Source organism: Maniola hyperantus, chromosome Z (genome assembly GCF_902806685.2).
Source record: "Maniola hyperantus chromosome Z, iAphHyp1.2, whole genome shotgun sequence".
In the NCBI taxonomy this organism is placed as follows: domain Eukaryota; kingdom Metazoa; phylum Arthropoda; class Insecta; order Lepidoptera; family Nymphalidae; genus Maniola; species Maniola hyperantus.
This window is the reverse complement of record NC_048564.1, coordinates 3,795,621-3,820,788: the sequence shown is the minus strand read 5'-3', so window position 1 is coordinate 3,820,788 and position 25,168 is coordinate 3,795,621. Positions and strand designations below refer to the sequence as shown.

The 25,168-nt window shown below is 36.2% G+C and overlaps 1 protein-coding gene across 12 annotated transcripts in view; it reads right to left on the bottom strand.

Moving 5' to 3' along the window:
- Window positions 1-25,168, bottom strand: part of trol (terribly reduced optic lobes) — a 215,248-nt gene that overhangs the window by 100,016 nt on the left and 90,064 nt on the right. Inside the window, exon 1 of one of the 12 annotated variants that reach the window (XM_069508862.1) lies at window positions 2,834-2,956. The exons of the other annotated variants lie outside the window; for them this stretch is intronic. The gene's annotated coding sequence lies outside the window, so the exon portion shown is untranslated. Of the gene's footprint in view, window positions 1-2,833; window positions 2,957-25,168 lie in introns of those variants that run through there. 12 annotated transcript variants of the gene reach the window in all.

Here is a 25,168-nt window from a genome sequence, read left to right as displayed (position 1 = left end):
CGCGTGCCAGACCTTCGTTATTTTATAAAGCTGAAAGTTTCCCAGCGTATTGTCGCCAACACAGGGAGGAACGATCAGTGACTATGAAGTTTCGATCATGGTGGCTTTGGGAAATAACAGGTAATAAAAGTGTAAAAAAATCTTACGTCAAAGTATAAAGTCAAACTTTTTTATATTTACTTCGGCCTAGGAGAAGATAGGGAAACTTTGTCCCATCTCCAAAATTTCGATTCCAACTCTACAATCCTGATGCTGCAAGGAACCTGACCACCAAAACTGATGGGATTTAGAAAAACCTACCTAACCAAACCTTTGCTCTCTGGCATGAGATACACATTGTCAGCAATAACAATATAATATACTAGCTAGTGCCCACGACTTCTTTCGCGTGGATTTAGGTATTCAAAAATCCCGTGGGAACTCATTGATTTTCCGGGATAAATAGTAGCCTATGTCACGCTTCTGGTCTTTAACTATACCTACCCATGCAAAAAATCACGTCAATCCGTTGCTCCTTTACGACGTTATTGAAGGACAAACCAATAAACCAACAAACAAACACACTTTCGGATTTATAATATGGGTACTCATTAGTATCCAAAATATATTAATATTTTGATAATTTTATTAACCAAACAACAAGTGGACTATTAGCGAGCCATGTATGTTTTACGAATTGATAATTGCTACGTAATATCAATCATTGTTTGTCGTTGAAGTATAAGTTCGCTAAATGTCACTAATGGACTAAGAGTCAACGCGTGCAAAACCTTCGTTATTTTATAAAAGCTAAAAGTTATTTTCCCCAACACAGGGAGGAACGATCAGCGACTATGAAGTTTGGATCATGGTGGCTTTGGGAAATAACAGGTAATAAAAGTGTAAAAAAATCTTACGTCAAAGTATAAAGTCAAACTTTTTTATATTTTCTTCGGCCTAGTATGCATGACGTGAGTTTAATACTATTCCGAAGAAATTACAAAAAAAATAGACTTTATGTTTGACGTATGATTTTTACATCTTGTTTTACACTGTTGTCTCCCAAAGCTACTATGATCCAAACTTCATAGTCGCTGATAGTTTCTCCCTGTGTTGGGGACAATACTCAAATAAACTTTCAGCTTTTATTAAATAACAAAAGTCTGGCACGTGCTGTCTCTCTCTCTATAATGAAATAACTAGAGGTTTGTGAAATGTGCTACCTCAAAATTTGAATATATTATAAAAAAATGACATGCACGCAGATCTCACGCGGTAGAAGTTTAAACCTTCGGAAAGCTAAACTTCGAGAGAATAAGCCAAATCCTGAATGTCAAGAGTAGGAGGGCCTCGTGGCAAACCACAAAATACCACTCCCACTACTAGGTATATTCTAAAACCAAATAAAAATATATAGGCATAATTATTGTAGTAGTAAAAACCACCAAATTCGTTGCTCCATTTAGCTTATCTCGTAATTAAATAACAATATTAAAATGTTTTCGACCATAGTATCAACAACAGAGTTGGAATGGAACACACTATTTTACATTATTATCGACAAGAAAATATCTCATCATCATGATCAACCTATCACCGGCCCACTACTGACCACGGGTCTCATCTCAGAACGAGAAGGACTTAGACCATATTCTACCACACTGGCCCAGTGCAGATTGGCGACAAGCTACTTTTTCGCGGAAAATCAGTTTCCACGGGATTTTCAAAAATTCTAAATCCATGCGGATGAAGTCGCGGGCAACATCTAATTTTAAATATTTGCCTTTATAACTTATACGCACATTTGAGCTAAGTAAATAAAGTAAGTAAAGAATACATTTTTTAAATTGCTAACTTATTCTACATACTCACCAAACGATTTAAAACTTTGAAGTTACGATCACTTAACATAACGAAATTAATAAGAACTTTTTTAATAATTTTTTTAAGTTTTTGATAAGCTTATCATCTAAGCTTCTGCTTTTTTTTCATCTGTAAGTTAATAAAATTGTTTAAAGTGGGCTTTTAAACTATAGGTAATGGTTTCCAGTTCAACAAGCGCCACGTGATATTTACTTTTCTTCCATACTAGTAATATTTCAAAACACTTTAGGAACTTCCTAGATATAACGGAAAAGTTATGAAATAGGTGAACATAGAGATAGTATTATTTTTCAAATTAATGCCTATATCAACTATTTAATTAATCAATGGTCTCGTGATATTTTTTTTCCAGTAAGTTAAGATCAGAAAATGCGGCAACTTTTGCTTAAACTTGTCATACCTCAAAGAGCGGCCCTAAATAATAATTGACAGTGCTAAAATTAATAGGTAGTAGGTATGTACCTCTATGTAGTATGAAATATAATAACTCTGAATAACTTTTGTGTTCGATATTTTCAGCTTGTCGAGTTAGCATATAATTTTGATTCAGTGTTTTGTGAATTTGTCAGAGAATACGCGCGAAACTTTGGAAAATAAATTTTCGATCCAAGGATTATCAAAAGTCACGGTTTGAAATTGATCGTTATCAAACGGTCTCAGCTGTAACTCAAATGAACGAAAAAATAACAAAAAAGTCGCTTGCAATTCGTAGAGCACGTAAAGCCGGAATGGTACAAATTAGCTTTCAAAAAAGTAGTTTAGGAAAGATTTTTCAGAGCAACATTTCAGCGCAAATCGGCTAAATGCCAATTTTAAGTTCTAAACTGTTAATGTAACTAAGGAAATGTTTGAAAGTTTTCTCTCGTTAAAGCTTCACGTCGGGGAGCGCGAGATACGTAGCCAGATTTCGTTCTGCGCGGTTTCCGTATGGAGTGTGGAGGATACGATGGGAATCTGTCACAAAACTTACGGATGTCGTATGTCGTGTGCACCGCGCGTTGTCGGAGCGTGCGACCGGTCGCCCGTGCTGAGAGGGACTGAATTGGACTGAATGCCTCGCGATAGTCAAACTCAAAGGCTCTATAGTATGTAATGCATCGCCTAGTACCAAGCAGCCGAGAACGCGTAGGACGAGCCTGCCTGTCTACCTACGGGAATCAGATTACAAGCTGTGTGACATTATATTGATACATCGCCGGAATCAACCTCATTAGAGAAAAGTTGTAAACTCGTTTGCCTTAAGAAAATAAGTGGAGAAGAATTAACTAATTTTTTTTTATCTTTGACCAGCGTGTCGATGTACACTACTCTACATTGGGACGCTAGCTTATATGCTCGCGACTTCGTCCACGTGGACTACACAAATTTCAAACCCCTATTTTACCCCCGTAGGTGTTGAATTTTCAAAAATCCTTAGCGGATGTCTACGTCATAATAGCTATCTGCTTGACAAATTTCAGCACGATTCGTCTAGTAGTTTGCGCTGTGCGTTAATAGATCAGTCAGGCAGTCAATCAGCTTTTCCTTTTATATAATATATAGATTATAAGATTACATTTCACATAATACCTATTTACTATAATAATATACATTTTCAAACCGTCAATGATGGTAATGTTAATGTAGAGTTTAGGTATCACCACTGTTACATTACATAATATTTGCTGATACCCGCGAATAAAAAAGAAATAATATAAAATTTGTTAGACAGAAACCGTAGGCTTGCTTGCAAGCGGTCGAGCATAACCGCAGTTCACGACAGTTCTAACTCTACTTCTAACAAAACGCCGAGGTTTCGACGTCACTGACAGGCGTGAAATTTTAATACATTTACGCAGGTAGCCCTAAAGTAGCCCTATTTTTTGTCGATTTCACGTCACCGCTTTTTTGGTTTACGGGGGGGAAATCTTCTGATGATACCCGATGTCCTGGGAAAGACATCGGGTTATCTATTTCTACCCACTAAAACCTCCTTAGTGGCCACCCTCAGTGTTTATTGGGAGGCATCGTGATCTCTCATAGCCCAATATTTCAAATATCGTCGATTCAGCATCAAACCGAGAGTTCCCTCACTCTAGTTCACTCTGGCATAATTGAGAATTTGCCCAGGCCAGTCGTGGAGTGCCAATGTTTCGGCATTGGACTATAACATATGAAACCAGAAAACAATGAGACTGGTCGAGCGAAAGAATAATTATACTCTGGCCTACATTTTTTTTGTAAATGAAAATATATCACAAAGCTTTAACGGATCTTTTGTAAATCCTGTAAAACGCCGCAGCTGGGCCTTCTTCCACCTGTTGTCTAGTTGGAATAATCTCTATGCGAAAAATTTACAGTGCTTGAAATATGTTCCCTTAGTTTGGAAGCTACACAAAAATACAATATAAGTAGGTACTCAAAGTAAGTGGATATGATATTTTTGTATCTATTATATTTTTCTATACTACATAGTTTTTTTTTAATAGATATAGCGAGCAAACGAGCAGGCGGGTCACCTGATGTTAAGTGATTACCGCCGCCCATGAACATTTGCAGCACCAGAAGAGCCGCCGATGCGTTGCCGGCCTTTTAGGAATTTGTTGGTCCGCCCCTTGAATAACCCCATGTTATAATCTAGTGGGAACACCGCCGATGGGAGTTGGTTCCACAGTTTGCACGTGCGTGGAAAGAAGGATCTGGCGCAGCGGCCGGTCGAAGTGCACCAGACACCCAGATGATGAGGGTGAAATTCCTTACGGTGGCGCGCGGTGCGGTTGTAGAAAAAAGAGGGTGGAATGAGTAATTTGAAAACTAACAAAAGACTCGAGGACTAATGCTGTAAGACACTCATTTAGTATTTTATTAGATTTTCAATTATAATTAATTCATTTTAATAATCTAATGATTTTAAGCTTATTTCGTAGTTTAACGACATATCTCGACTCTAGTATCATAAGGTCGGATGTGGATTTTTGCTACTTTTCAGGAGAGCCAAATCAAAAATGCTAGGGAAATCGGGTCATAATTTCTAAACTACTAGAGATACAATTTCAATTGTTTTTGTAATATTTAACACTTAACTGTACCTATCATTAACCATTACTAGAAATACTTTATCATTAATAAATAAAATATAAACTCACAATTTCTTCAAAATGGACGATATGCGACTTTATGCTGGTAATATTCGTAACTGTGCTAAAAAATTGTGTGCATAAGTTGTAAACCGACTTTATGGCTGCAATTTTTACTATTACAAATTTGAAATAAAAGTCGGATCTATTACTTAATATTTCATAATACGTCTTAACTGATTATACATAAGTAATATTCGGACAAAATATCACAGTAGTTATCTCACAAAAATCATTTAGGAGTTTTGTGAGATAGCGACAATGTACCTATCTGATTTTTCTGAAACTGATTAGTTAGATCTGAAACATAATAATTGCATTCGCCCGATAGTCTGACCATTGCATCCGTGTAAACCTTGTGACTTCTGAATGAATGAAAATAAAATTTACAAATTCACAAATAAAGCCCATTAATTAAAAACAACGGCCAAAAATTGAAAAAAAAATTACAAAGTAATTAGAAACCTACAGTGGGTCAAACATTTTTTGTGGAATTGCATACATGACGGTTACATCAATATAGAAATCTAAAACATGCCAACATAGCCTGATTTTCCTTATAATGATTAGGTACGTAAAGTAAGAATGGAGGTCAGCAGGTACCTACTGCAAAAGTTGGTTATATTTTACAGTGGATAATGGTTTCTCATTATGTCGTATATTGGGCGAAAGCGGGGAAGAATTTTAAGTTTATATGTACCTATAACATACTAATGAAATACAAAAAAGTCTTCTTTAAAGTAGTTTTTATAAAATAATAACACCCAGCATTATTGCGTTAGTTGTAGCCAGGTAATATATTCCGAAATCTGAAAATCCCCGCCGTTCTGTCCTGATATATCACCGGTCCTGATATATCACCTTTGTAAAGGGATGTGGTCTTTAAAAATATGTTGTAGTGCCAAATCAAACTTATCAAAAAGTTTTGTTTCCTTCGCATGTTCTTGTAAACTGTGACCAATCTCTTAGTTTAGTAATCTGCATTGTTTTCAGCCCGTCCCTTTTTTTCTATTTGTGCATGGATTACATCTTACTCCACGTAGGTACATGTTGCATTTTAGCATAAAGCTTGTGATTTATCACCTTTTAGTGTGGTAGTCCTTATAATAATCATAAGTAAGCCATAACGATTATCATGCTCCGATTATGACCGACACAATTATCAGACCACAAAGTCAATTCTTCAACAATTTCGAGAATACTTTGTTTCTTCTCTAGTAGATTAATGAAATAAGACAAGATACTGATTTATTCCTTCCGCTGCAGCTGATGTTTTTAGACCACATTAAAGTAGCAACACTGCTGGTAGCATCATGAATCGTTTTTAAGGTGCAGAAACTACGAAGGTATAAGGAATTACTGTTAGTCAAATCCGGCATTGCCACTTTTGTAATTAAAAAAATACTTTCTGCTTTCTTGAAAATTCCATTGCTTTGTTTCGACTGTTCTTTTTAACAGATACTTTTTTAAACTGTTTCTTTCGTGTTTTAGTTAAGTTTTTTTATTTTTTTACTTTCACTTTTATTAGTTGTTTAATTAATAAATTAATTTATACTACATTTATATTTAAATTAACATAATCTAAAGCTTCCTACAATTAGGTATGTTTCGTTGGAATCACTATCATCACATATTGTAGGTGCCTTATAATTTCTGCTCTCGATTAATATCAAATTAGGTCGATTATAAGATGGGTAAAGAAGGAAAAAATTGATTAGGTACTCTAATTTTTTAAGGCTACCTTAAAAACTAGGGCAATAAATTTTTGAACTGATGATTTGAACTGTGATTCATAAAAAACACCATAAATGCACGGTTTTTTTGCTTAGTGGGGTATTATTATAATATATTTTTAGATTTCCATGGTGTGATTTTCGTGGTCCTAAAAGATTTTCTAGTCTACATTTTCAAAATGTCTTCAGCTTTATTCTGGCTCTTTACTTTTTTCCCGCAGTTTAGTCCAAAATTTTGGTGAAATAGGATGGATCTCTTACCTATTAATCACATCAACTTTAATGTAGTCACAAACAAAAAGCTTTATTTCAACTTACTTCCATGAATTTTATTGCAAAATTATTTATATTACAAGGCAAAAAGTCTTAAATGATTCACAGTCCAAATATTAATACAAAAAATTCGAAGCATAACATCTGTTGTGATTTTACCTAACAAAATTATTACATATTTTAGAAGCAGAAGTGCGTACCTGCAGTACCAGCTAGTATTACAAATAAACTTATTTCGTAGCATAATGGTCGAACTCAAAATACATCTATCATTTTTCTCCATTGCTTTGGTGCATACATACGCAAGTCAAAAAATATAATTATGGTTCTCCAAATTTTTAGAAAGTGTTCAGATACGACATTATGCATGTATTTATCTTTGCAACGAAAAGAGATAGAAATACTGGAGTCAGCTTGGCAGAAAGAGCCCGAAATGCTCATTACCTTTATGTAAAAAAGTGAGTTTGGTCGGAAGTACACATCCGACCTTATGATACTAGAGTCGAGATATTATTTTAATGTATATAACGGGTACATACCACGATTAATTTTTGTTTTTATTTGTCGACATATCAACTCAATTGCACGTTGCAACCCAATTTAAGTTTTTCTGTCCTTTTCTTATTACATTGGTAATAAGATGTAAAAATTTCGTTGCAATCAGAATAAGTACGAACGTATAGTGTAATTATTAATGAAAGGAAAACTAAAATCAACTTCTAGGTGTACCACAAAATACTAGTACTGCAACTGCATCTCTAACTTAGTATCTGTAATCTGTGCTAGCGCCTGAGATCTGTTAGAAAAGCTCAAGCTCTGTGTCAGAGGAATCAAACAAACCAGGTATCAGTTAAGAACCATCTCTAATTTACTGAGTTCACTACATCAAACTTTGCGTAAATTAGTACAGCTGCTTACACAAATATACATATATGTATCTATATAATTCATTTTTTAATTCATAGACGCTTGGCTACAATCCGAGCTGCTGGCAAGTGATGATGCAGCCTAAGATGGAGCATGCATGTCTAAAATCTTTTAGGCATCCGCCTGTCCACTCTTAACTTGAAGGTACCTTCATTAAAAGTGGTGTTTTATATTCTAGTGGTCTGAATTAGAAATGAGGAGGCAAATCTTTGTCATCAATAAATCTATCCTTCTCACATTTTTTGATTAGTTCTGGCCTCTTGAGTTTCCTCTACGCACTTTCAGAACAATTTTATTTAATGCAGATGTAACTTTAAAGTATTTATCCAAAGATTGAACAATCAGTAACCCTTATTATAAATGCGAAAGTGTGTTTGTTTGTTGGTTTGTCCTTCAATCACGTCGCAACAGTGCATCGCATTGACGTGGTTTTTTGCATAGGTATAGATAAAGACATAGGCTACTTTTTATTCCGGAAAATTAAAGAGTTCCCACTGGATTTTTAAAAAACCTAATTCCACGCGGACGAAGTCGCGGGCATTAGCTAGTTTTTAATAAGTACATTTCGTTACTTTATACGTGTTACTTTATACATTTTAAGTGTCCAAGTTATACTCACAAAGTTACACTTTAATCCTAATACAATTCGACCGGCACCCGAAGGACAAAGGACAGTATGTTTTCAAGCTTCCCGCTCTATTAATGAAGTTGATACCTCAAGTCAAGTTTCGTTGCGCACTTCTTAGAAAGGACTGTAAGTCCGAGGGTCGTTTCAAAGTAGTAAGTGCGGCATGTCACCACAGAACCCCTGCCAGAACTTCCACAACTAGCTACCTATATAACCTGAGTGACGATTCGGTTTAAATTTTCTAAGTACTTGACCGGTGAAAGGTCTATTAGCTATATCTTATTGCGACTGGGCTCTTGAAATTGCGCTGAAACACTGTTAGCTGTTCTAAATCTAAAGTATCTTCAGTGGTACCTATATAGAGTTCAGCGGCTATTAAAAATAACTTTCTCTCTCTCTCCCTCTCTCTCTCTCTCTCTCTCTATGGGTCGTATTTCTCATTAAAGAGAGTCTTAAATCGTGACCCCTTTCTACTAATCGGTAGGAGGTACTTAGGAGTTTTCTTTGGATAGTAATGCAACAGATAGTAGTGGGTTTCCAGATCCTTCCGCTTACTACTCGAATTGGAATACGAGATTTCAATTCTTAAGTTTTTACAATTACTTATTATATTTAGTGACAATAACTGGGACCAATGGCACGGAGTACATGAAAAACCAAATTCAGTTACCAACTTGGGTTAACAATTGTCAACCCAAGTCGATTTGTTAACATGTTAACAAACGTTGCTTAACACTCGCAATGACGACGCAGTGGCGTATAGGAAAGCATTGTGGTCTTATTAGTGGGAGGTTTCGGGATCGATTCCTGGTAGAGGTTTGGAATTTTATAATTTCTAAATTTCTGGTCTGGTGGGAAGCTTTGGCTGCGGCTACTTACCACCCTACCGGCAAAGCCAAGCGATTTATCGCTCCGGTACCAACCCGAAACCAAACGGGCATGGATTTAATAAGTAATGCCATACCCCTTCCAGGTTAGCCTGCTTCCATCTTAGAATGTATCACCACTTACTACCAGATGAGATTGTAGTCAAAGGCTAACTTGTATCAGATTTTTTTTTTAAAGACATTTGATATGCGTTGTCACAAGTAAACCATACCCAGTACGTCCCCCGACCGAAAAGTCTACCACACAAAGATGTGATAGATTAGCGCATTTCTCCTAAATGATTTAGCGGTGAAGTTCAAGTATGTTGGATGCAGATGTGAAAAGCCATTGGACGTTAATGCCTAGACAACGGTGTATGGCCTATGGGTATTACGAGTTGTTTGTTACGTTCGATTCTCGTAATCTAAACATTCTTTATACTATGAAATATTATACTTTAATATAACTTATCCAAAAACATTTGGAAAATAAAGTTTCATGGTTCAATTATTATGATTTGTAATATTTTTTTTTCTTTTTTTTTAATTTGCTCATGAGCTACCTTCAAAGTTTTTCTTTGTAATATTGCTTAGATAATCCGTAAGCGTCATATATACCAATGCTACCAACATAAACTTTGTCTACAGCTTCCGTAAAAGGATTTACAGCCGTACTCAGAGTCGCTTAATCGTTACTTACGTTTAGTTAACACGAGACAGAGCTATTATCTCTCACATAACTGTCTCGTTTTAACTCAATCTTAAGTAACGAGTAAGATTAGCGACTCTGAGTGTGGCTGTTAGAGTATAAGTTATTTCAAAATTCCTGCCGACGCGACGGGCGGCCGGCATCGCGCGAATCCGCGCGGTAGTTGCCGACAGATCTGGCGTTTTTGTTTTATTAGAGCGCGACAGACGAGAGGTTAGTATCATATTCTAATAATTATGAATATTGCCATTTCCTAATATAATATTTGTTATAGCATGCATTAGTAATGGTGGTTACCTAGCACCGGAAAGCGTTGGAAGATCCCCCACTAGGTGGACAGACGACATCCCGCGTGTTGCTGGAATTTTGGACCGGATCGTGTGGATGTCCCTACAAGAGCCAAGAGGCCTATGTCCAGCAGAGGACGTCTGTCGGTTGATGATGATGATGATGATAAATAGTGGTAAATATATCAATGGTATGGGTACTACTGTACACTTTTGAATAGGTAGTCAACTGTTGAAAATTTAATGTTATATTATTTTTTTACATGTCTAAAGATAACAGATTTATAACTAAGTAATACATCAATATTTTACAAGAGTTCAATATTAATAAACCTCGATAATATAATTGTTTTAGGCCATAATAATAATATCATAATTTTGTATAATTATTTTCATTTTAGATCTTATAATTGGCTACTAAAGAAGAAAAATAAAAATAAATTTCACCCTTTTTTTTGTTTTCTTGAAATATGTGATGCTAAGTAACAAAAAGTGTACCCCATCTACTAAAGGGGACCTCGAGGTTGTCTTTGAGTAACATTAATCGGTTTCATCGCGTCGCGACCCATGCGGGAATAGGTCCTATGTAGTAGAGCATAGACTCTACCAAAATAAGTCTTATTTTCTTCAACTTAAAAGTCAGTATTAAGTTGAGATCGATGGCATGCAGTGAAAGAAAAACAAGCACATTCTTTAGGGCGGTTTCAGACTAGCGTTTTATCGCGCGTATGAGCTCGTTTTGGCACACGCTCAACTTGTACGAGCGTTGACGGTGAGGCGCTTCTAAGCTCGTATAAGCGCGAGCCGCGAGAGACAATTCCCCGCGCGCCACCACCGGCACCGGTTCGAGCGAACACGCCGAAATATGCCCGTATACGCGAGTCCGGTTTTTTGAAGCGCGTAATGTAGCGCGCGTGTAAGCGCGTATGCTGAAACAACCGTATACGCGCAAAAAAATACGCTAGTCTGAAACCGCCCTTAGGAACATCAAGTTCCACCAACTCTTCTATAAGATAATAAAATCGAGTGTTTTACAAAGGGGGTTGAAAGAGGACTATGGGGATCGTAGAAGCCGTATGTCTTTTAACATCAAAGGAAGATCGGTATAAGGCACACATAGATCGAGCATCAGCATCAAATTATGGGTGACTAAACTAGATGATGTGGGGATTTCATCAGCGTGGATTTATGTTTTTTAAAAATCCCGTGAGAGCTCTTTGATTTTCCGGGATAAAAAGAAGCCTATATCCATTTTCTGCGCAGTTGGATGGTCTCCGTTACAAGATTGGCTGATCGTTTCAAATGGACGAAGTTGCAAGCAGAATTTTCCAAGCAGTTTACTACACAAAACCTATTCTTAAAATCGAGGTTAATAGTTAACCTATATTTTATCAATAAATACAAAAGGGTTAATGGGTTATGAGGAATGAGTGTTGAGGATACTATGACGAGGTTACAGTATGACCAATAATAATTTTGACGACCTCTCTGGTTAAGGCCGCTCGCTGTTTTTTAGGCTTGTTGAAAAAATATCAATGTACTTATCGATATATCGATATTTGTTTTAACATGTTATATTTATGGACCAACATATCGATATAAATATGAATACACTATCGATATAAATATCAATATATCGATATCAATAACTATACCGTTGTCGCCACTGACCTAAGCTGCTAGTATGCATCGCGGTTAAAAAGTAGACCAGGTACGGTAGCCCTGACTCATTTAATTTTAGTAACATTGAGTGCATTTTATTTAATGTGAGGCAAAATAGTTTATTATTTTAGAATGGCCAATATTCTTATAAAATCTTATCGATATATCGGTATTATAATATTTAATATCGATATTGAAGTCGAGTCGGTTTACGTCATCTGTTCTCCACCTTCCTCATTTGTCCACTTCCCGCTTGAATGACGATCTTGAGAAGGTAAAATATATTATATATTTTATTTACATATTTTTATTTTTATTTTATTAGGAAAACCAACAGCTTAAAATAAACTACTTATTATCTAATTATCTAAATATATTAAAGAGAAATACCACTCACTCACTGACTGACTGACTTACTAATCACGAAATCTCAGAAACTATAAAGCCTACAAACTTGAAATTTGGAAGGCAGGTTTTTTCAAGGACGTAGGTGTCAGCTAAGAAACGGTTTTGAAAAACTTCCCCCCTAAGGGTGCGAAAGGGGAGGTCGAAGGTTGTATGAAGTCCTATGTTTTTGGAGTTAGAGACGTGAAAATTGACATTTAGGTTATTAGCTTTAAATAATAAAAATCGGTATAATTCAATTTGGGAAATTCCCCCCTTAAGTGTGGTAAAATAGGGGGGCAATGTTTTTATAGAAAAGTTTTAACAATAATCTTATTTTTACTTGAAATTTGAAATTTGAAATGTAGGATATTTCTAGGGGGTAGGTATCAGATAAGAAAGGATCTAACTAAATTCCCCCCTAAGGGAGTAAAATGGGGGTGGAAGGGTTATATGATAATCCTACGTGTTTGAAGTTAGAGATATGAAAATTGGCATTTAGGTATTCTGGGTTCCGTGTTTTAAGGTGAGACTGAGTTTATAGGTAAGTGAGGCCTTTTGCAGCGGGAAAATTTCAGATCTCATGTGAAACCAGTACGCGGACGAAGTCGTGGGCATTTGCTAGTAATGTATATAACGGGTACATACCACGATTAATTTTTGTTTTCAACAAACAATAATTGTTTGTTTGTTTGTTGGTTGTTGTTGTGAACAAAAATTAATCGTGGTATGTACCTGTTATATACATTAAAATATGTCGTTAAACCACGAAATAAGCTTTAAATCATTACTTATTATAATCTTAAAATTAAGTATCTACAAGCTAATAATAGGTTTTCACAATATATAATTATTATTATATCGATATTTTTTGGCTGACATCTCTACTGCTCGTTTGTTTACTCAATATCTGCTCGATATGTTCTGTGACAAATTGGTATACAGAGTACCTACAGATTCTTTACTGACTGCCTTAGTATATTTACGGACGAGAGGCACTTTGTGGACTGCTGCTATCCGCGGTTACCATCGACACGTTCCACTAGATACGGCGCTTCATAGTAACACAAAACGTGCCAACGATCATCGGTTTTGCGCACTCCTATCCATCGGCATCTGCTTTAGACACAGGCCGCTTCTATAAACATAGATTCTACGAACATAAGATAAGTAAGAACAGACTTCAGGCACTAAAGCTATCTATACCTACCCATATATTTACCATATATATATATACCACTACTATATTATAATAACTAGCTGATGACCACAATTTCGTTTGCGTGTCTTTTAAAACTCCCGTGGGTAGATTTTCTGGGATAAAAAGTAGCCTATATGTGCCAATCCGGGGTATAATCTAACTTTATTCCCAGCCAAGTCAGTCCAGTAACTTTTGCGTTAAAGAGTAAAAAAAAAAAACTTTCGCCATCCATACTAATAAATGCAAAAGTGTTGCTGTCTGTCTGTCTGCTAGCTAGCTTTTCACGGCCCATCCGTTGAACTGATTTTAACTAAACTTCGTACATATATAGCTTGTTTACTGGGGAAGCACACAGACTACTTTTTATCTCGGAAAATCAAAGAGTTCCCACGGGAATTTTACAAACCTGCCGCGGGCATCATCAGGAACGGTCTGTATCCGTGTAAACGGTGATGTGTATGCCAGCGCGTCACTTTTTTCCTGTAAAATATGTTAGGTACCTATGTATTTTATTGAATTTTTTATTCCTATTTTTTTAGATTCCCATCGTGTGAGAGAATTTGAGTAATTGTCTGGACACTATATTTTATTTTGTCCAAAAAACTGGCAACCCAGGAAACATCAGTTTACTTTATTTAATTAATAAAACTGGCCAAGTGCATGGCTGGCCACGCGCAGTGTAGGGTGCCGTAGTCACAATTAACATCGAAAACCAGATATAACTCCTTAACCTGTGAACCCTACCTAGCCATGATAGTTTTTCTTTAAAATTGATTATATATACTACTGCTGTGAATTTTTTCACGTTCCTATATACTACCATTTAGCTAATAGAGTGGAGGGACACTTGACTCTAATAAAAATTAGCACTTTAAAACATCATACTTTACAGACGGATCTAGAAATCGAAAAATGATGTTCCCACACCCACAGTATTTTTAAAAGACCTATTCAACGATACTCCACACTAGGGGGTAGACGAAAAAAGAAAATCATACCCACTTTACATGTAGGGGAGCTACACTAAAAAAATATTTATCACAATTTTATTTCACCACTTTGTCGGCGTGATTAATATTTATACCCATGCCAAATTACAGATTTCTAGCACTGATAGTCTCTGAGATTAAGCGAGGACGGACGGATGGACAGACAGACAGACGGATGGACATGGCGAAACTATAAGGGTTCCTTGTTTACTACGGAACCCTAAAAATCGACTGTATCGTAGTGTCAATGGAGATTAACGCACCTCGCCACTATGAACTAGCAAATTAGCAATAGAGGCACAAGTTTGTAGAACATAATAACTTGTAAATAAATAGCAGAGTAGGTACACAGCCAAATAAAATCAGCCTTTTCTTAAAATTACTCTTGAAAGGGTCTGATGGAGAAAAATCGGCCAAGTGCGAGTCAGACTCGCGCACCAAAAGGGTCTGTACTACAGTCGTATTTTTTGACATTTTTCAGCATATATCAAAACTATTATGCACAAAAATAAATAAAAATTTATTTCAGAATTTGCAGGTAAAGCCTTTTTATAATTATAATTAATACCCACTTGGTATAGTTGTCTTACTTTGAAAGTTGAAAACCCTAAGTTAATATTTTTTGTGTTGTAACCACAAACTCACGGTTTTCGGATTTTCCATTTACGTGTGCTATAAAACCTATCTACTAGCCAAATTTCAGGATTCTAGGTTAACGGAGAGTGCCCTGTAGGTTTCTTGACAGACAAACAGACAACGAAGTGATCCTATTTAAAGGGATCCTTTTTTCTTTTGAAGTACAGAACCCTGAGGAGTTAAAAAAACAGATTAAACTCTGTTTAAAAATAAAAGTCTTGTCGCTTAGCAACTTATATTGACCTAACTTGTAACTGCTACCTTCTTATTACCTAATCTGTTTAACAAATTGTAATGATATTATTCTTCTTTGACCTAGATATTATTTTCCTGTATTTAAGTGGGTTTATCTATATCTATACTATATATACTTATAATATTATAAAGAGAAACGTATATAACGTGTTTGTGTATAATCGATAAGCACTGAAACTACTTATCCGATTTAAAAACTGCTTTCACGTCTTTTCGTTTAATATGTTATTTATAACGAATATGTTTGATATGTTTACAGATTTCCAATACAAAAACTTTCAAATCCTTTTAATTCCTCAGATTTTTTTTTATTTTTATTGAATTATATAATTAAGAATAAAATCTATCTCTAGTCTATAAAACAAACAGAAAAATTTATCACAAAAAAAAAAAAAATATTTACAAAAAATATACGCCGTCCAAATGGTCATTTATGGGCATTGTGCCCAAAACACTGGCGCTATTACCTCGCTGAACGGCAAGGCTCAACCGTTGAGCGAAATAATTCCTAATAATAATTTCCTCAGATTAGTTTGATGATTGAAAATTCGGCGCATATTATTACGACCCCAATGATCTTTATTGCATAGTTACATCGATGGATAGTTAACATTTAGAACTGGCATTTTATATGCAGTAGGTAACATATTCAAATAAAATACATCAAAATATCTGTCTAGTCTAAAAAAAAAAAAAGTGACTGTCATAATATAAATACTAGAAATAAAAATAAACTTGTAATGCCCGCCTCTAGGCTCAGTAAAGTTAGCAATTCATTGGCTCGTAATTCCATACGTTTCTATAATAAGCTTCCAGAAGACATATTGGAGATGTCTCTCAACAAGTTCAAAGTGTTCATAAAACGTAAACTAATTGAAAAATCCTATTACAATGTAAAGGATTATTTAAATGATAAGCAAGCTTGGGAATGAGTTGCTTAACGACTTTGTGATAGTTCTAATAAGTTTCAATAATTTTGTAAAGTGGTGATAATAAAAAGAATACCCGGCTGAGTTTGTTGTGGGCTCTTCTCAGACCTGGGCGCGTTTGGAACCCTCGTAGCTTTAGTTTTAAGTTTGCGTTATAATTATCACCACTATATCTTACAAATCTAACACCATACCAGACCATCAATAAGCGTAATTTATTACCTATTTTGAATAAATCATGTGTTAATAGACCAGTCAGTCAGTCACCTTTCCTTTTTATATATTCAGTTGTACAATAAGGTTGAGACGTGCAACAACAAAATGAAAACCTGGGTGCCTGGTGCAATCTGACCGTCGTTGTCTCAAATTTTTTTTCATGCACATGCAAGCTGTAGAACCAACTACCTTCAGCGGTATTCCCACATTTATTCTAGGGGTAGATCAACAAATTCTTGAAAGGCCGGCAACGCATTGGCGGTTCCTCTGGTGCTGCAAATTGTTCATGGGCGATGGTAATCAATTAACAGCAGGTGACCCACCTACTCGTGTGGTCGGTATTTTTAATTTAAAATAACCGGCCAAGTGCGAGTCAGGCTCGCGCAATGAGAGTTCCGTACTACAGTAGTATTTTTTCGACATTTTGCACGATAATTCAAAAACTATGATGCATAAAAATAAATAAAAATCTGTTGTAGAATGCACAGGTGAAGCCCTTTCATATGATACCCCACTTGATATAGTTATCTTACTTCGAAAATTGAAAATACTAATTATTAGTTCATGACCACAATTTAATTTTTTTGTGTGATGTAACCACAAACTAACGATTTTCTGATTTTTTCCCGAATGTCTGCTATAAGACCTACATACCTGCCAAATTTCATGATTCCAGGTCAACGGGAAGTACCCTGTAGGGTTTTTGACAGACCGACAGACAGACGTACAACAATGTGATCCTATAAGGGTTCCATTTTTCCTTTTGAGGTACGAAACCCTAAAAAAACAACGACGACAAACAATAATCCATACAAACATTGTTTACCTATTTAACACTAACTTCTTTATCAGAATTTCATAAAATCCAGTTAGGTAACTGGTTTTAATGAATCGGTATTGTTCAAAATAACAGGGTGACGGGCAAACTGGCAAAATGCAATTCGATAACGCTGTTCAAACACGGTTCAAAGAGTAGGCTTAGTAGTAATTTACATCTAACCAACAACGGTGATAGTATTCGAATACCGAAATACTTTAGTGTTAAGGCCCAAGACACGGGTCTGCCCGCAAAATTCAAATTTAATTTGGTTTTTCACAAGTTGTAAACTAATGCGACAAAGTAGACTTATGGCATTCAAATTTCGCCCCTAGCAATATCATCTTCAAAGGTTTACTTAAACATAAAAATCTTTACTTGAAAGTGTCCGGTTTAAGAAATTAGTCAAATAATGACTAATTTGTGAGAAGCTCACGTCAAACTCATTATTTTGACTAAGTAATTTTTTAAACTGCAAATGAAAGAGGAAAAAAAATTGAGTTTATAAATATAGTACATATAACATTATAATATACCAAAGGATATAAATATACAATCTTGCTATATTTCAGTGTTAGAGGATTGTAGTCGGATTTTAGTTTTGAACTTTATCTTGTTTAGAACTAAAATTATTCCATCCATCCAAACAGAAACTTTGCAAAGTTAAAATTAGTACAGTTTTTGCAATTTGCGAAGGCGAGTGGCTCATGATTGTGTTTAGGTCGTATCGGTATAAGTAACGTACACTGAATGTGAGCCATTGCGAGCGATTGCTCGTGACTGATTGGTCCGACATGCACGCACACTTACGCAATGCCCGTGTATCAGACGTAACCACAAGTAAAGTCCACTCGCCTTCATGAATTGCAAGAACTGTAGCAGGTATTGAATTTTTTACTTTAAATCAAGAATGCTTAGGTCCATTTTACACAGTCGTTATTGAATTTCGATGCTCGAATACGATCAATGGCGGTGAGTTGTAAAACCTCATACTAAACACACTGTATGCGATTTGGAGTCGATACTATTTCAATAACAATAGGCACCAATGATCACGCTGTTTATTTTGTTCCAGTGCTCTAATACGACTATCAATCTATCGCCAGCTCACTACTAACTTACTGAGCGAGGGTCTCCTCTCAGAATGAGAAGGATTTGCCAATAGTCCACTACGCCAGCCAAGTGTGGATGGACGATGGTTAAGTGCGGACTTCACACACATTTAAGTACACTATCGAAAACTCCCAGGCATGCAGATTTCCTCACGATGTTCTCCTTAATAGTTAAAGCAATTAACTATGAACAATTGCTTAGGACGTATATAATAAAGAAAAGTTAGAGGTGTGTGCCTATCGAACTCCCGACCTCCCGAATAGCCTAACAAGACTGTTACATACTAAAACTATAAAAAGAATAAATCCTACTGTGCAACTTATCGGATGTTAATATTTAAACTGCAAAAAGGTTTTATTTATTTACGAAAATCCAATGTACAAGCACAGAATCCATACTAATATTATAAATTTGCGAAAGTGTGTTTGTCTGCCTGTCTGCCTGTCTGTCTGTCTGTCTTTCTGTCTGTCTGCTAGCCTTTCACGGCCCATCCATTTAACCGATTTTGACGAAATTTTGTACGGATATAGCTTGCATCCCGGGGAAGGACATAGGCTACTTTTTATCCCGGAAAATAAAATCTTTAAAATCCTAAATCCACGCGGACGAATTCGCGGGCATCATCTAGTATATAATAGTACTGACGTAACAAGATTTATTCTAAATCATGCTCTATTACGATACCTTGATACTTACTTAATTTTTCTAGAGCGCCTTCAAATTTGTCGCAAAGTGCCGCGCGGAGGCAGCGCTGCAGCCGCGCTACTTTGTAAATCCATATAAATAAAAACGCCTGACTGCACGGCCGCAGCGATGCAGCCGCGCTGCCTCGGCGCAGCCACTTCGCGACAAATTTGAACGCGGCCGGGACGAGTGGCCTAGTTGTGACAACGCATATCAATCGATTGCGATTGTTAAGCTACGTTGACCCAAGTCAGTAACTGGATGGGTGACCAACTTTGGCGGACCAAATTTGGCCTTTTCGTTTCCTCCGTGCTTCGGAGAGCACGTAAGTGCGATCGGTCTTAGATCTGATAATATTTGTACAACCTAAGAATCGAAATATTCTCGTGAGTTGTATGCAGAATGATCTGGGAAGCCACCGCATTTATTAATTATCCCAAAGAGAACTCCTGACCAGTGGCGTGCAGGTCATAGAGGCATAAATGCACTGCTTACCCCAGTTGTAATAGCTCATGCATATTTTTCATTATGACCTGCCAGTAAACAGGTTTCTACCTAACTAATGCCTACCCTGGCTTCAAACACTGTGCACGCCACTGCTCCTGACATTATGTGATTAATGCAAAGGAGTCACAACCTTCGGCAATTATGAATAACGACTATAAAGGTTATTGACTAGTGAGTGTAAACCATATAGCCATAAAACATAAAATGAAACCATAAGGCTGCCTGTCCACTAGTGCGGAGAAGAGAGGAGCGGATCTGTGCAAATATTAACCAATAGATTTCCATAAAATTCCCGCTCCTCTTCAGTGGACAAGGATTTGCAGACTAGTTAAAAAAATCATACATTTTAACGCAGATTGGGGCGGGGCCGTAAGATAAGAAACATAATAATGAGGCGGAGCGGGGAAGCAGAGCAGGGAAGCATAGTGGATACACGACGCGGGCACGGAGTACTGCTATTTCGCGTAGAACTAAACCAATTGCTTTCCGCCAGTAGCTCAAATGACTCGTCGCGTACTCGCAATTTAGTTCCGTATATATGGAAAAACGCAGTCCGCAACTCCGCTCCCCATTACATTCTCGCTCCGCTCCACTACCTAGCTCCGCGTCTATCGACAGATACACTATACAGTCCGCAACTCTACACCACATCACTTCTCCCTCCGCTCCGCTTCCTAGCTCCGCACCAGTGGACAGGCAGCCTAAAGCATAATTAGTGTCTTCATCACGCATTATCGATGCATTGTTGTTGAACTGAAATAATTTCAATGAAAATGGTGAAATGGTAAAAGGGAATAATAAATACGGAAACTTGAATACAGAATGGAAAATAAGATGAAACTGTTGTTTTGTTTAATAGTTATTGTATAATACGTATTGTAACAATTAATTTTAACAATAGTGCATTCAATATAAGATGGCGAGTTTCCACTTGAAACATTCATTAGCAATAACAATAGGATTAAGTCGTGGCGGGTGAATTCTTTGTAAACCCTTTAGCGTTTCGAACAGTTTTGATACTTTCCCTATGTTAAAATAGAAATACCACTCAGTGTTTTTTTTCAGAGTTCAGTGGAAATTCGTCTATCGATATGTTTTGTCCTTGGGTGAAATCACCTTCCACAGTGCCATGTGAAAATAATAAAGACGATAAACTGAACAAGCATCTAAGTCGTAATGCACAAATAATTCTCTTAAACGTATTTTGTTCAAAAAATAATTTTTCTTTTTCAAAATTCTAATAATTTATTCAAAATAGGTAATAAATTACTTAATTAAACAAAATCTCATTCTAAAGTTCGATGTACAATATTTTTTTCTGACTACTGTAAAGTACCTACGCGATAGATCGGGATTACAATCGGTGTGGGGACGCCCTGCTCACCCGAACAGCCCCCGCGCTAAACGTGTGGGTGTGCGGGGTATCCCCCCGCCTCATACCCTGATTGCCATCTCGACTTATCACGTACTATAGGGTATACGTGGTATGTCACGTCGAAACTAATGGTACAACTTCTACACCCAAAATAAACCATAAAAGTCTGAAATAGATACGAATACCTTTTAGCAAGAGTACGAGTACATTGGCACATTCCAAATTGGTCGACCATTCTGATTGAATTGAAAAATAGAAACGTTATAACCAAACGTTTCCATTTATCGGCAACTTAAATTGACTATTCTTGTCGCTGATGATCGTCAGGTGATAATGTCGGTTGATAATCACTGATTCCTGTAAGTAATAGTCCAATAAATATAATTCCGATTCCGATTTAAAGTAAATATAATATAAAGAGTCAGAGCTATTAGTTAATAATATAACGATACAGTACGTGGCAGAAGACGATGTACATCGGCCATTAGAATGCTAGAAGTTTCGTGTTTACATTTGAAACCGCGAGCAAAAAAAACTTCAAAGAGCATTCGTCTATACTAAGGATAAAAATTGTTATAAATGTAAAATCTTTCATAAATTTATTTTTATGAGCATAAACTCTAGGTACAGTTTTAAGGTCCTTGAAAGTATCGGCACAGATATAGAATGTTATGATCATTTAGCTGTGGTAACCACAATGACGTAATTTTCTACGATGCATATCTGAGGCTTTAGTATAAGATTTTACATTCCACCAACATTGATAGAATTCGACGGTTGAAACACTTCAGCGTTAAAGTAAAATTGGCTTTAAATTATTTGTTTTAAAGCTCAAGTTTGTATATACATTTACAGCCAGCGGTCTGATCTGAGCTGAAGAGTTGCAAAATTAAAATGAGTGGTATATTTGACTTTAGGTCCATTTTACTTTAACGCTATTTTGTTTTGACTCTCGAATACTATCAGATGTGAGAGTAAAATTTCGTACTAAGCATACTGGCCATTAACTTTAGCTATGGGTATGCATTCCTTCTCATCTTGTTTATATTAGCACCTATTGAACTAAGATCCAGCGTGTGCCACAGCTTCGTTATTTTATAAAAGCTCAAAGTTTCTCTGCCTATTGTACCCAACAAAGAGAGGAACGATCAGTGACTATGAAGTTTGGGTCATGGTGGCTTTGGAAGATAACAGGTAATAAATCTTACGTCAAAGTATAAAGTCTAATTTTTTATATTAATCTAAACGTTTATTACTATTGTTATCTTCCAAAGCCACCACGATATAAACATGCATCCAAACAAACGTTCATCCAGTGCTAGGGACAATACGCAGATAAACTTTTAGCTTTTATAAAATAACGAAGGTCTGGCACGCACTGGTTCTATCTCTATTATCAGTCTAGACTGTATTGATATGCCAGAAAAATGATTACTGGTCTCTTAGGTTTTCTATAACTCGATGATATGTTTGGTCAGACAATGCTAAATTTGCAAAGATAGCAACAGGCCAGGAGTAAAAATGCTATCAAACGAATGCATTTGGGTTGACAGCACGTTATAAAATGTGTCACATCCATAAATGAAAACTTGCCATGTTCCGATAATATTTGCACTAAAATTTCAAGAGTCCCAATATTTAGATTTGCATTGTGATATAAAACATATAAAGAGTCAGAGATATTTTCATGACACACGTGGCAAATATGAAAATGGATATTTCCGAAGTTGTACATCAAATCTGCACCAAACTTACATGGCACCAACATGATAGTGTAAAATTTTTATAGAAAAAATAATTGTGAAAATCGGTTCAAAGACGGAGTTATGGAGTAAAATCGATTGATCCCTTAATCCTGAAGAATCCCTAATTTATTAATAATTTTAATAAATATTATTAATTGAAATAAATTAATAACGGGATAAAAACTACCTTATATGTTGACCCGGACTATCAACTACCACTGTACCAAATTTCATCAAAATCCGTTCAGTAGTTTTTGCGTGATGCGAGCACAGAAATAAAGGAAGACAAAATTCCAAAAAAAAATTGTTTTGGAGTCTATATCGATAATAATGTTTCCCCCGATTAAAATTTTCAAAATATATTTAATGTACGGAAATTGTCCAGTTACAGTTTTATTATAAGTAGGTATAGATAATATTATTATGGTGACTCTACCAAAACAAAACACTATAACAATTTTGCTTGCATAATCAGCACTATTAACATGTTTCTTGCTAAAACATGATACGGCATGCATTAGAATTGATAGACAGTTTAAACAAAAAGTGCGATACTAAGTCGGAAGATTGTCATAAAATTTGTTGAACGAGGGTAGCGCACGCAACGCCAACGGCTGGCCTGGACTAGACGCGCTAGTCCACCTAAAATAACATGACACAATTTGTATACATTATTCTTAATAGGTATTGCTGTTGTAGTACGTGTAGAAATACCTAGTCACCATTTGTGATAAGATAGTCTGAATAACTAAGCTTCTCGTCATCTTCAACTAATCTTCAACCTATTTAACAGATACTCTTGTTTTAATATTGCACTAAATATTATATTTTATTTTATTTAAAGTGATGATAGGATCTTTCGATAGGGATTGTGGGTTCGATCTCGGGCACGGACTTCTAAATTTCGGGAGGTATTTATGTAAAGAGAGCAAATTTTTAGAGCATTGTCTCTGTTGTTGAGACCAACAAAACGTCATGTGCATTACGTTCTGCCGCGTACTGTACCTGTGTTTTAAAGCAATCAATTAATTATAATATGACTTGCTTTGACGGTAAACGGAACAAGGAAATTAGCATGCCTGAGAGTTTCCATAATATTATCAAATTTGTGAGAAGTTTGCCAAGCGAGCGTATAAAATAACTTTAACGGGCTCAAAGATCTGTATGTGAATCTTTGAGGCCATGTAACTTTAAAACTAAAAGTCGACTAGAATCTCATGAAATGAAATTCCAAAGTTAACAACACTGTATTCTGTGAATATCCTATGTGTATAGTACTCTGTGATGAATATTAATAATTCACTACAGAGTACTATGTACATAGGATATTCACAGAGTACAGAGTTGCTAACTTTGGAATTACTTTTCAGTATTTTTCATGAGACTCTGGTCTACCACACCACATTAGCCACCACCACCACCTACAAACCACCTACACATTTTACAGAAATCTGGAAAACCACAGATACAGATATTTGTTTCTAAAACGTGTTTATAAAATTTACTCGAGTTTGATTGGATGATATTCAAATGAGAACCAAACAACGTTCGTATAGAATGTGCTAGGGAGCGGACTAGGGTTACTTTTCTTAAACCATTAGGTATTTTACTCAGAAAATATAGTCACTTAGAGCTAGCCCACACAGCGAATAAAAATCGTGCGATATTTTTTCCAAAATTCTGTAACACTCGCAATCGTATGAATACCCGGATACAAGATACCTGCATGTCTCGCACCCGGCTTTACGCACGTGTTTAGTCGACGTTAGCCTGACTAGTTTCGAACCCATTCGGGGTCCTTTTTCACAGGGACTCAGTTCTAACGTCAACGTAACGTCGTATTCAGGGGCTAATGTTGACTAAACACGTGAGTAAAGCCGGGTGTGAGACATGTATAATGGAAATTACTCACGATAGTTTATAGCGCTTAAAGATACCTGTACTTGAGATATAAAATTTGCGTCGGGAAAACTGTGATTTGATACAAATTTCACGCGATACAGTGTTAAATTTGCGCGACTATATTGTGCAGTATGAAGTTGTTTGGCGTTTACCGCATTTGTAGTGCGTGCTAGGTGAAATTCTGTACGCGGAAAATAAATCGCGCGAATAAAAATTGCTGTGCGGGCTAGGCCTTAGACAATATAGTCATGATTTTAATTTCTTATTTGACTCGTTCGCGACCTATCATCTGTTACCATAACGCCGCTGATGTCATAGTACTTACGCAATAGATGTATCATACAGGATAAT